Raw genomic sequence first — 13,549 nt, 5'->3', positions numbered from 1 at the left:
AAAAGGAGAATTTGAAAGAGAGAAAACAATGCTCTTCTAAACAAAAAAAGAAAATTACAACTGGGTATCTATCACTTTTCATGGGATCAAGAGCCAATGAAGCTCAAGAGCCTAATCAAAAGACAGAGTTACAGAAATGTGCCTCCAACTTTCCTTAACAGTGCTTATCTGATAACCAATAAAGTCCTTCATTTGCCACTTCAGTTATGAAATATAATCAGTCAAAATAAAATATCGAATCCAATATCCCCCATCGTCAAACCTGAGGCCATTTCTGTCTTGACCTGTATTCCTCATCATTGACTATACGCTGTGTTGGGTTTCTGAGTGCCTGATTGAATGACCTCAGATCTCTGTATCAAGTTTTGAATGCCAGTTTTCCCTAAACCCTGATCTTAGTTTTTGCTCTTTGTTTGCTGGCTCACCCTAGTGTCATCATTATCTGTCAGTTTAGGAGCTTTTGAAATCTTGTCCTCCCTGAGATCACTCACAACCTCCTTAAAAACCCCAGTAAATGAAAGGAGTTGTAACACTAAAAGAGCAAGCAACAAACTCCTCAACAAATTGCAAGAAAAAAGCGTAGCAAGGGCTAAAGTGACCAAATGTCTAAATGTCCTCAAAAAACCTGGGCAGAATGGAGGAGGAAGAAAGCAGTTTGGGAAAGGCGTTGCTAGGCCTAGAAAGACAGGGACAGTGTTTCAGACTTAATTGCCAGCAATTTTCTCTGCATTCATTACACCCATTCACAAGCTTAGTGTTATTTTGATGTCATTATTCTGCGAATGGCCTTGGTTTTATTTTTTAGAATACAAGAAAGGGACAAAAAGAATGTCATCAGGAGCCTGTCAGGCAAGGGTTCTCTTCGAAGAGGAAGAGAGTGGCTGAATCCTTGTCAGCGGAACTATTCATTTCATAGTTTCCCTACAGCTAAAACACCAGTATCCAGGGTATGACTTATAGTCCTCTTGTTCTCAGCATCAACAGTGGGGTCAAATTTGGGGTCTGATTCCTGAGTCTGTGTTGGACCACAACTCCTTGGCAGTGGCATTTTTATGATGAAAGGAAAATACACAGCTGACTATGATTTAGAGCTTTGCTCAAGGTCAAAGGGGGCACCTCCACATGACAAGCTTCCTGTTCAAAGTCCAGGGCACCACAGAATGAAAGCTACTTGTTAAGACATATCAGGCAGCCAAGAGCATCCATTAAGGCTCTTTGTATAGATTTTAGGATATTAAAGTGAAATAGAAGATATGGCTCCTTCCTCTTAGAAGCATGAAATCTAATGGAGGGGGAAAATACACAGGCAGGAAAATGGGACAGTTATAATTGAAAATAGGAACAGTTACAGAAGAGTAGCAGAAATATGAAAAGATGGTCACTGTGTTAATTGGACATGGACTGAGATATATACTCATGTGCTGAGATAGCCTGGGAGTAGCTGGAGTAAAAGTCTGTGTGACCTTCATAGCGCAAAAAATAAGATTTTTGGAAAGATTTCAGCTTCAGGTGACTTGATAATCCACCCTCCCTGCGGGGTCTAGATCCTATGTATCCCCTCCACTCTATCTTGTGTTGAGAAAGACTAGACCTGATGTCAATAAATCAAAACAAAACAATAACAACAATAAAAACAGGGAGAAGAAGCAGACACTTGGGCTGGGGAGTGGAGAGGGGGTTAAAAGAATTCGAAAAAGTGGCTCTATGGAGAATTTGCAACAACCAATAGAATCAATCAGAAGGCTAGGAATGTGTGTCCATGCCTGTAGACTAGGCATGGGAACAAGTTAAACAAACCAGAGATACCTACCACAATTTGATTATGTCCAGGAGATTATATTACTTGAATCTAAGGGAAAGAACTAAGGATAGTTTAAGAAGTTTTTTGTAATGTCGGCCTGGCTGAGGGAATGGATAAGCCACTGTGTTAGAGGGTCTTCCATACATAACCTATCCCTGGTCTACAGACAGACTCTGTTCTTCTAGAGTAGAAGGTAGAGGAAGTCAAGGCAAGCTGCAAAGGATCAACCAGGAAAGAAGGCCATCTGATTTTCCAAACTGCTCCCTTCCCTGGATGAGGTAGAAGGGCCAGATTACCAAGATGTGGACACATGTTAAAAATAAGTTGTTTGACAGAAGATTTGGCCTGATAAGAGAGTCCAGGGAGCACAACTTAACCAAGTTACCTTCAGCTACCTTTTCTAATGGATTGCCCAAAGACCTTTTTGTACAGTTTGCACAGCAAGTTGCTTTTGGTGAACATGCATAGTGGGTTATAGTAAAACCATATCATTTTTTATTTGCACTGGAATTATATCCAAAGCACCATGCTACATCCATTGTACAACCCCTCAGGTATACGTTTCAGCAGAGAAGGGGCAAGGCTGACAATTCCTCAGGTCTCCCTCTTCCAAAGGCCTCACTCTGAAGTAACATTCTTTGTCCTAAACTCTAGGTAAGAAAATGGTATAAAGTATCCCAGAAACCCTCTCTAACAGGTTCCTGCTGCCACAAGTCCTGCTTGATAAGCCTTTGCACTGAAGGAGAAAAGAATTTTGATTATGGTAAAAACATACATTAACTAGTTGCTGAAAGTATTATCCAATGTATCTCCAAATAAATGCCACAAAGCAACTTCAGGGGCAGAGTTCTTCTTCTTCTGTTGCATTTTTATGCAGAATCATTCTTTTAAACAAAAACATAGATAAAATTAACACCAAATATAATCAGAAGAGGTGAGTTAGAAGAATTACTTGCACATCCTAGAAAAGATGCACCTAGCAATACTTCTTTTTATAAATTATTACTTTTAAAGTTATCTTTAAGTTTTGTTTCATGCTCTTTGTATTTCAAAAACCAACTTTAATAATCTTTTCTTCACTGGGGCTATTGTAGGGTAAAGAACTTATACTAGTAATAAATGAGGGTTTGCAACTTGTGCTTTTTGTAAAAATTAAGTATTACAAGTGACAGCAGGAATAATGAATTGCAAAACTATAGTGACAGAAATCCTGGAAATTATTCATGGAAGGTTTAGAATTACTACAAATGTCACTAGCAGCCTTCAATCCAGCATATGGGACAGAGCCCCTCCAATGATGGCCCTCGATCATCATGTAGAGAATTGTGTGGGCAGAGTAGGTGTCATGAAGTAGCTCAGAATCCATATAATTTTCTTCATAATTAAAATTTCTTGCTAACAGTTTATGAGTGGATTTGTAAGAGGTTGATTCTACAGAGAGCAGGAGGGAAATAACTATTAAAAATAGGACAATCACAATTCACCACAGGAACATTTGCCAACATAACATTTTGACCCAAGCTACTAATATTGAGCTGTGGATTACAACCTTTTGTATGACTGTGGCCATCTATAATTAATTGAAAGGAAATCATTATTTGCTGCCTACCCAGAGCCTGGGGTTAAAAGTGGGAAGGGGGAAAAAGAAAGGAAAAAAATTCCTGCACATTAATTTCATGATCTTTTCTATTTTTAATGTTCAGCTGGTTTAAGGTAGCTCTAAGAAAATGAGATCTGAGCCTAAATATTCAAATATGGTATTAATTCCTTTTCTCAAAATCAAGATTATTGATTTTCTAAACATTTGGATACTAACTAGCATTTGTCCCTAGGATTGAGTTTTATTGTATGATACAGAGACAGTATCAAAGTCAGGAAGAATTAAATTTCACCCCATGTTTTTTTCAAGTATCTAAATAAGGAGCACTTACCCTTCAGGGTCTTATCTGTTCTTCCTCCTTCGGAGAGAGGTAAAGTTTATGGTGGAAGAACACAGGCTTTGGCATCAGAGGGTAGATGATTCACATCCACCCCTGGCTAGCTCTAGACCTTGGGAAAATCACTTAATCCCTGTAAGCTTCAGTTTCCACATCCAAAGTGGATTATCCTGTCATGCATATATATAAGGTCATAATGAAGGTTAAATGATATGACATACACAAATCTGACTAACAGAGTTTAGATCACCCAGTTCCCACATTTGTATTCAAAAAGCTGTTTATTCCCTTGCCACCAAAGAAGAGTGAGCCAAAAAGGAATATTTGCACTCCAAATAGTAGCAAATATAACCCTAAGTGGCTTGCATAAGAAAGGGACTTCATCAGCTCATATCTTTGAAAGTGTAGGGATAAGGTTGGCTTCAGGCAGGGCTTAGTCCAGAGACTCGAATCATGTCTTTGGGCTCAGTTCTCTGACTCTTGAACTTCACTGTTTTCTGTGCTGTCCTCACTCTCTGGCTGGCTTCCCTTGAGGCAGCAAGATGGTCGCAGCCCAAAGCCTCACATCTTCTTATTGCCATAGCCTGTGGAATAATAACAATGACAACAGTGGAAACAATATGTACTGATCCATGGATGAAGCGTGTTTTTCATCTTTTTTCTCCTTTATTATATATACTGAAGGTATATGACTTGATGATTTGATAAATGTGTATATCAATACACATTGTTGTGAATACACATTGTTGTGTATGTGGGAATAAATGACATATAATTTGAGACAATACACATTGTTGTGAAATATTCCTATGATCAACTGTAATTAATATCCACTTCAGTGCCTTTCTAAGCAATAGATAGATGGACATGGGTAGAGATATAGATACATAGAAGGGAAGTATATATGTATTAGGGTACATATATGTATATACTTCTACAATTTCATTGTCTATTTTACATGTGAAGAAACTGAGACACAGAGAAATTAAGTAATTCCTCCAAGGTTTTTCAGCTAGATGGCCACGAGACAAAGACTCTGACCCAGTCTAGAGCTAAATGTTGTGCTTATGAATTCTCTGCTGAGCAACGCCTTCCCAGAAGCCCCAACTAAGAACTGCTAACAGCCCATTGTCTGGATTATGTACTTCTTCTTGAATCAATCTCATGGGCTGCTGGGAAAAGGAATGCTGATTGGTTTGAAGAACCCCCTCTGGAGCTGAGAGTCTGGTCTGTCCATTGACAGCACCTGGCTGTCAAGACTGCAAGAGTACTTGCCAAAAGGGACTGTTAAAAGAAGAGGGCATGGATACTAGGCATGTTACCTTCAGGGAAATGGATATAAACTATAGGTGGAGGCTTCCAACAAGCTTACAGTTTAGAAGAAAAGATAAACATGTACGCAGAGCCATGCTATAGGGCACTCAGAATACTTCTTATAACTCTATAGCAGATTGCTCACTGTCTGCTGGCATCAGAGTGCCTACACATGGGCTCTGATTGATAAGGCCCTTTTCTTTGTCTTATCCTGCCTTGAATTGCTCCTTGCCTGTTTTCATCCACCCATCCCTTCAACAGATATCAGAGCACCCACCTTGTGCCATGCATTAGTGGTACTGGGAGTTCTGAAGTAAACAAAATGGGCACAGTTGCCATTTACATGGAGCTGCTCACTGAACAGTGGAAGAGCTACCGTTGAAGTTAATGTGTACCAAGCATTTTCAATAGGGATCTGTGCGTAACAAAGTGAAGAGTGAGACACAAAATCATATCAGAGGAATATAACCCAGGCTGGGGTCAGGGGAAGCTTCTGGGAATAAATGACATATAATTTGAGACTTAAAGGAATATGAGGAGTTGGCTAAACAAAAGTAGATGGAGATACGATCTCAGAACCTCTGTCCTGTGAATACTTTGGCCATTTCTTATTTGTGAGCCTTATAGCAATGTCCTTCCCTGACACCTCCATCCTCAAAGCCTCCATAAAATTTCTTCTAAAGAAAATTAAAATATGAGGGTAATTGAATTGATTTATATATGCTTTATGTTTGGTAAGATTGCGTATCATTGAATCATACTCCTGAAGTCCTAGTGTTCCACAAAGGTGTCAGGGACTCAGGGGTGGAGGTGAGGGGTGGAAACGGAGGCAGAGGGGCTTGCAGAGGGCGAAGAAGCTGAGCAGGATGGCTCTTGGGTTTCCTTTCTCTGATTCAACCAGACTGGTTCTGCTTTTATGCTTTATATAATGGAAAATAAGTGTATATATTATCATGGAGTTTAAAAATAAAATACAAATAGCTCTGAGATAGCATATGGATTTATTAGAGTTCCTCAAATTTATTGTTTCAGAACATTTCTCTATATTCCAGTCATCAGGTCCTTGACTGGGAGAAAACCCATCATCATGACACAGTCTCCATGAGAAAATTCAGATTCATCTTTTGTACTTAAAATCACATGCCTTTTCCAGGAATGCAGCCTCCTATAGCACCACCTGGATGTCGCAAGTAAGAGAGTTTCCAGCATGTGCAATAAGATTTCAGTGAGGAGAAACTGGACTTGGCTGGGGGGTTATCAGTGATGCTTTCACAGAAGGGGTGGCCTCTCACTGGGTTTTTGTTGGATTTCAGTAGTCATAAGAAAGAGCAGGGCTTTCCACATGAAATGGAAAGATGCAAGCAGGAATACAAAGGCATGTTTGTGGAGAGCAGTTTGAAAGATGATTTGGCTGGAACCTGAGTATCATGTGGAGTTGTTATATGAGATAAGGCTAAGAAGCTAGCTCAGCTCAACATGGGAAGGGCCAGGAATGACAATTCACCTTCCCTTCCGAGGGCTTTTGTACTTGCTGTTTTCTCTGCTCAGAATGCTTTTCCCCCAGATCTCCAGATGCCGAGGTCCTGCTCATTATGTAGGTCTTTGATCAAAGTCATTCCTTCCCAAAAGTCTACCTTGACCAACTTGTGAAAGCAATTCCCTTCCCATCCAGCAACTCTCTATCATTACTACATTTCATTTCCTTCATAGCATCAATTTATTTCTTTGCTTGTTTACTACCTACCTTCTCAAAAGCCATGAAAACAAGAATCTTTTCCATATTGTTCACTGCCAGCTCCCAACATGGTATATATTAGGTGCTCAGTAAATATTTGTTCAGTGAATGATTACATGAGTTATTCTTAAACAATGAATAATGAAGAGCTGTATGATTTTTTTATTTATTCATTTTTATTAACATATAATGTATTATTTATTTCAGGGGTACAGGTCTGTGAATCTTCAGTCTTACACAATTCACAGCACTCACCATAGCATATACCCTTCCCAATGTCCATCACCCAGCCAGCACATCCCTCCTACCCTCCAGCAATCCTCATTTTGTTTTCTGAGATTAAGAGTCTCTTATGGTTTGTCTCCCTACTCGGTCCCATCTTGTTTCATTTTTCCCTCCCTTTCCCCACAAGCCCCTACTCTGCCTCTCAAATTCTTCATATCAGTGAGATCATATATAACTGCCTTTCCCTGATTGACTTACTTTGCTCAGCATAATACCCTCCAGTTCCATCCATGTTGTTGCAAATGGCAAGATTTCAGGTTTTTGATGGCTGCATGGTATTCCATTATATATACTATACCACATCTTCTTTATCCATTCATCTATTGATGGACATCTAGGCTCTTTCCATAGTTTGGCTATTGTGGACATTGCTTCTATAAACATTTGGGTGCACCTGCTCCTTCCAATCACTACATTTGTATCTTTAGGGTAAATACCTAGTAGTGCAATTGCTGGCTCGCAGGGTAGCTCTATTTTCAGCTTTTTGAGGAACCTCCATACTGTTTTCCAGAGTGGCTGTACCAGCTTGCATTCCCACAGTGTAGGAGGGTTTTTATTAAGAAAATGAAACAGGGGCTCCTGGGTGGCTTAGTGGGTTAAAGCCTCTGCCTTCGGCTCAGGTCATGATCTCAGGGTCCTGAGATCAAGCCCCACATCGGGCTCTCTGCTGTGCGGGAAGCCTGCTTCCTCCTCTCTCTCTGCCTGCCTCTCTGCCTACTTGTGACCTCTGTCAAATAAATAAAAAATAAAAATAAAAAATCTTAAAAAAAGAAAATGAAACAATTCCAGAGGCGTTTGAAAAACATTAGCTTGGCAGCAGAGTTTAGGATGGAATGAGACAGTATGAGATTAAGGGCAGGAGGATCAATTAGGAGGCCATCTTAACAGTCCAGAAAAGGGTTAAGCTCCCAAACTCTGGCAGTGGCAAATGGGCATGAATATATGGGCTGGATGAGAGAATTGTGGAGACCAAAAGCATGCCATTTGAGGACTGATTAGATATGGAGGGTGAGGGACAGCTGTGAATTAAGGGAATGGTGATACCATACTTGGAATGAGAGAATTTGGGGAAAGAAACTAGCTTGGACAGAGTTCATTTTGAAGCATCCTGAACTTTAAGTGATGCATCATTTGGAAATGAAGTAGAAAGTCAGTCAAGCTTTGAGCAGTGGCAGTATCGTAGCCAATGAGGTTACCCGAGGCGCGATTATTGCTAATTGAAGTAGAAAGTCAGGTAGGCAATGTGCGCCCTTGCCTGGAAAGATACACTAGAGCAGGAAATAAAGGTCTGGGAGTTAGCAGTTCAGAAGTTGTAGTTCACCCCTTGAGAGTGAGTAAGGTCTCTAAGAGAAGGTATAGTAAGAAATGAACATAGCACTGAGAGTAGTGTGGAGAGAAGCTGTAAAATTCAAGGATGAGAGAAAAGAAGGGGAGCAGTAGGGATAGAAAGAGCAAATTGGGAAGAGAGCATTTCGAAGTAGTCACGGGGTACCAGAAGATGGAAGATGAGGATGATGCAGGTTGAGGACAGGCATCTCCCCCTTCTGTCTCTACAATAGGAAGAGCAGAGTTCAGTGCACTCTACAGTTTATTATCACCAATACCTTCCACCACATTGCCTTGCTTACTAACATCCTACACCTACCCACATGTAAATTCTGCATCACTTCTCAGCAAACACTCCTGTTCAAAGACCTTCCATAATTTTAAAACTCAGTTGCTCTTTACTGCTTTCCTGTATGTACATTTTTTTCTTAATACCCAGTACCTTATGGTTAAAATCTAGTTTGAATCTTTTAATTGCTAGGCATCAACAATAGAGCCATACAAATCACAATAACCATAGTAATAGTCCATAATAGTTAATCATTTACACCTAATCTCATTAACATTGCTATTGCTTGTCATCACTGTGTGCCTATTATACAGGACATAAGAAAAGGGAAAAAAAAGATAATGACTTCTCTCCTTTTTCAAAGTCATGGACTATCTTTCTAGTGTTCTGGAATGTGTCTCTATAACATTTTTTTTATTAAGGCCTGTGAATTTAAATAAAAGTAGAGCCTATGGTACAGAAACAAAACTCTGAATAGCACAAAAATTATGCAGAAGCATAATGAAGGAAATTTAGAACTTTCACCATCCCTTCAGGATTTTCCTCCCTAGAGTCAGGTTAAGTGATACCAACTGCTGCCCAACAGGACTTTAAAAATCAGAGTAATCCAAATTCTCCCCAGTCAGGCCCATTTATTGAGCCCATGATAAGAATATAAACAGAAAGTGTGAAGAATATGCAGGGAGTGGCACCAACCATTCACAGGCCTCAGGAAGGGCAAGGCTGATGCACTGATGATTGTGAGATAAGATGAAAGATGAGCGAGAAAGATCTGTAGCCTGTGCTCCTAATCCCTAGCAGTAGTTTGTAACCCAGCTGTGTGCAGCAGATGAGGCAGATAGACCAACAATCACTCCTGGAAGCCAAGACAAAATCCATAGGAAAATGAAAGTCTTTGTCATAGCACTGGATTCTTTGGATTCAAGACATTATGGGTCCCCAAGGACAACATGAATTTGAGTACAAGACCTTACAGACTAGAGTTAGGCAGCCATTGACCTAAATCAGCCTTTCTGAAGAAGAGGCATCAATAGAGACAACAGGGAAACAGACCTGGTGCCTAAGAGAAAATTGCTTCTGTCCCCATATTGGAAACTCTTGGTATCTGGCCCAATGTACATGCAGGGGGAGGATGTTGGTTGGTATTTAAAAGTTAGGGAGAATATAGTTATCATCCGGAACATTTGTCTCTTTGAGGTCTTTCAGGAGTCAGTTGGGGGTTTCCTACCCTCTGAGGTTTAAATAAACTTTACTCAAATATCCACCCTCACAACTAGGAATTATTGAGGACCCACCACACAAGTACTATACATTTGGGGACTTTTTTTTTTTTTAAAGATTTTGCTTATCTATTTGACAAATGGAGATCACAAGTAGGCAGAGAGGCAGGCAGAGAGAGAGGAGGAAGCAGGTTCCCTGCTGAGCAGAGAGCTCAATTCGGAGCTTGATCCCAGGACCCTGGGACCATGACCCAAGCTGAAGGCAGGGGCTTCATCCCACAGAGCCACCCAGGTACCCCCAGACTTATTTTTTGTGGCTCTCTCTATCTCTACTCCTGCATCCATGTCCTCACCAAACCACGGCTCTAACCTGGGTGCAATAATACCTCATCCCTCATCATCTTTCACAAGAAATCCAATTGCACAGAGTACTTCACAATTTTTGTAATTTTATTGGATATTTGTGGAGGGCAAGGGGCAAATACATCCATTCATTTCTTGAGTACGTATTGTGTTTTAGTTGCTGTCGTAAGTGCTTTAGGTACATCAGTGATAGAAAGACAAAATTCCTATCTTCCTAGAATTTCTAATCCAGTGAGAGAGATAGATGATTAGCTCCATGAAGAGTGTAACCACCTGCCAGTTTCCTGTTCCCTAGCCATTCCACCCTTCCTCTTTACTCTGCAGGTTTCTGAAGCCTGTACTCTGATGTGTGACCTCATGGCCCCACCAGGTTGCTTTGTCTTTCACAATCTCCCAGCCTTCACATTTTGGCAGGCAAAAATATCTCCATCTTGTTGCATAGGATTATCTAAACCCATGGCGCTAGACTGGAATGAGCATGTAGGTGCCCAGTTGCCAATGGAAATTTAGGTTGGTGGATGGGACAATGGGATGAACATAGAAATTTGTGATCAGGCAGCTCTGGGGTCAAATTTCTACCTCCTGCTGGTTGTATAACATTGAACATATTCCTTAGTCTTCCTAGGCCTTGATTTTTCTCACCTGAAAAATGGGAACATTAATCACTTTTCCTTAATGTGAGGAGAAAGTTTTTTTTTTTTTTTTTAAGATTTATTTATTTATTTATTTATTTGAGAGAGAGAGACAGTGAGAGAGAGCATGAGCGAGAAGGTCAGAGGGAGAAGCAGACTCCCCATGGAGCCGGGAGCCCGATGTGGGATTCGATCCTGCGATTCCGGGATCATGACCTGAGCCGAAGGCAGTCGTCCAACCAACTGAGCCACCCAGGCATCCTGAGAAAGTTTTAATGTGGTAACAAATAAAAGTTTCCAGTACAGGATGGGTACTCAAATATAACTAGTTTACTTTAGGTTCTAGAGAGATTTTGGGGGTAGACCACGAACAGGAATCAATCAGAACTCAGGACCAGACACAAGAATGGTCATATAGGCCAATAAGGGAGAAGGAAAGTTAACACTTGCTCCACTTTAAGGGGCAACACAAACATTCATAGGTCATCCCTACCACTCTCTGATTAGTGGTAGGGTGACCCCCTCCCATATCACAAGCTAGCACAGGTCAAAGCCCCAAATATGTCCCAAGAGCAGGATGTCCAAGGTGGCTGGGGCTGGCAGAATTCTGGCATTTAGGGTAGGAGTAAGCAACTGGTTGTTAGGGCATTGCCCACCGAGGTTGGGAAGTTGAGATTCTCAGACTCCCCAGTTTTCAAGAGCTCTGAAACATCTTCTAGTCTGGGGGTTCCTAAACATGACCCTGACATAACACTTCTGAATAAGAAGTCCCCAGTTTTGAGCCAGGCCAAATACTTAAATACTTCTCAGGTGACTCTTGTGGCTTAGGGTGGGGAAGAGATACTCCATTTCTTTTTTTTTTTTTTTTTTTTTTATTCTTTTTAATTTTTTTTTAAATTTTTTATTTTTTATAAACATATATTTTTTAATAAACATATATTTTTATCCCCAGGTCTGTGAATCACCAGGTTTACACACTTCACAGCACTCACCAAATCACATACCCTCCCCAATGTCCATAATCCCACCCCCTTCTCCCCAACCCCCTTCCCCCGGCAACCCTCAGTTTGTTTTGTGAGATTAAGAGTCACTTATGGTTTGTCTCCCAGTGGAGATACTCCATTTCTAACAAAGCTCCCAGTAGATGCCTATGCCCAGCTCATGGACCCTATTTTTGATAGCAGGGTTATAGGCTGACTCCCCAAGCAGATGCTTGAATCTTCTCTACTATATCCCCATCAAGAGGTCATTCAACCAATGTGTGACTATCTTCTGTGAAAGAAATCTCATTACCTCTGATGGGGTCCATTCAAACTTTATCCTTCCTAGTTAACTGTGTGTGTATGTGTGTGTACACATGCATGTGTGCATGTGCGTGCGCACGCGTGTGTATGTGTGTGTGTGTGTGTGTGTGTGTGTGTTTTAAGTCCTGCTTTTGATATTTCTAGCCTATTCTGTCTTTTGGAAGTTCTGCCAGAAAATGCGTACTTACGTTTTTCTATCATTTATCTTTCTATTTTATTTTTTAGATTTTATTTATTTATTTGACAGAGATCACAGGTAGGCAAGCAGGCAGAGAGAGAGAGAGGAGGAAGCAGGCTCCCCACTGAGCAGAGAGCTTGATGCAGGGCTTGATCCCAGGACCCTGAGATCAGGACCCGAGCCGAAGGCAGAGGCTTTAACCCACTGAGCCATCCAGGCGCCCCTATCATTTATCTTTTTAAAGATTATTACATTAACTATAGGTTTTTGTTAGAAAATATGGAAAATACAGGCATATAGAGGGAAAATTCCGGGGCACCTAGGTGGCTCAGTGGGTTAATGCCTCTGCCTTTGGCTCGGGTCGTGATCCCGGGGTCCTGGAATCGGGCCCCGCGTTGGGCTGTCTGCTCCGCGGAGAGCCTGCTTCCTCCTCTCTCTCTCTCTGCCTGCCTCTCTGCCTACTTGTGATCTCTGTCTGTCAAATAAATAAAATCTTTAGAGGGAAAAATCCTTAATAACCATAATACTACCGACCAGATGTACTTGCTCTTAAAATATTGGAGCATTTCCTTCTAATTCTTTCTTATCATGATTTAAAATCTGATTCCTGTGTCTTTCTCCCTTAGAGCTTCAGAGCACGAGGCGCAGCTCCAGCCTGTTTCTCTCTGGTAGCTTCAGGCAATGGGCAACAATTCTCCACTGGCTGATGCTCCAGTGCCTGCCTTTCTCACTGACCTTACAGCCTCCACTCCTTGCAAGAACAGTGTTTGGGCAGAGATGAGAGGGAGGACAATCCAGGCCCTCTGGGTGAGACGGCACTGGGCACTGCTGGCATTCACTGAGCAGTGAGGCTGTTTTTCAAGTCATCAGAATGGCTTTACAATGAGCCATTCTGTTTCTTCCACATGATACTGCTTGTCACCGAAAAGCAAACATTTTAAGGCATCTGTGGCCACACAAGAGAATGTTTTTCATTTGGAAAGTAGATTGGCTCACAACCAATCATGTTCTCACCCTCACTCAGCTGTATTAGTGTTGTGATCAACTGAGCAGGGGCTCATGTTTGGAACACCAGGGTTCAAATCCAGTCTTCATCATTTGTTATTAACTGAAAAGTTGGACAAGTTACTTTAACCCCTCTATGCCTCAATTTTCTCATCTTTAA

The 13,549-nt window shown here is 41.1% G+C and overlaps 1 pseudogene; it reads left to right on the top strand.

The window, feature by feature from the left end:
- Positions 1 to 8,229: 8,229 nt before the first annotated feature.
- Positions 8,230 to 8,296, top strand: LOC131832789 (U4 spliceosomal RNA; annotated as a pseudogene).
- The last annotated feature ends 5,253 nt before the right edge of the window (positions 8,297 to 13,549 follow it).

The sequence above is a fragment of the Mustela lutreola genome, chromosome 5 (assembly GCF_030435805.1).
Source record: "Mustela lutreola isolate mMusLut2 chromosome 5, mMusLut2.pri, whole genome shotgun sequence".
Lineage (NCBI taxonomy): Eukaryota > Metazoa > Chordata > Mammalia > Carnivora > Mustelidae > Mustela > Mustela lutreola.
The sequence above is the reverse complement of the archived record's forward strand: the minus strand, read 5'-3'. Positions and strand labels throughout refer to the sequence as shown.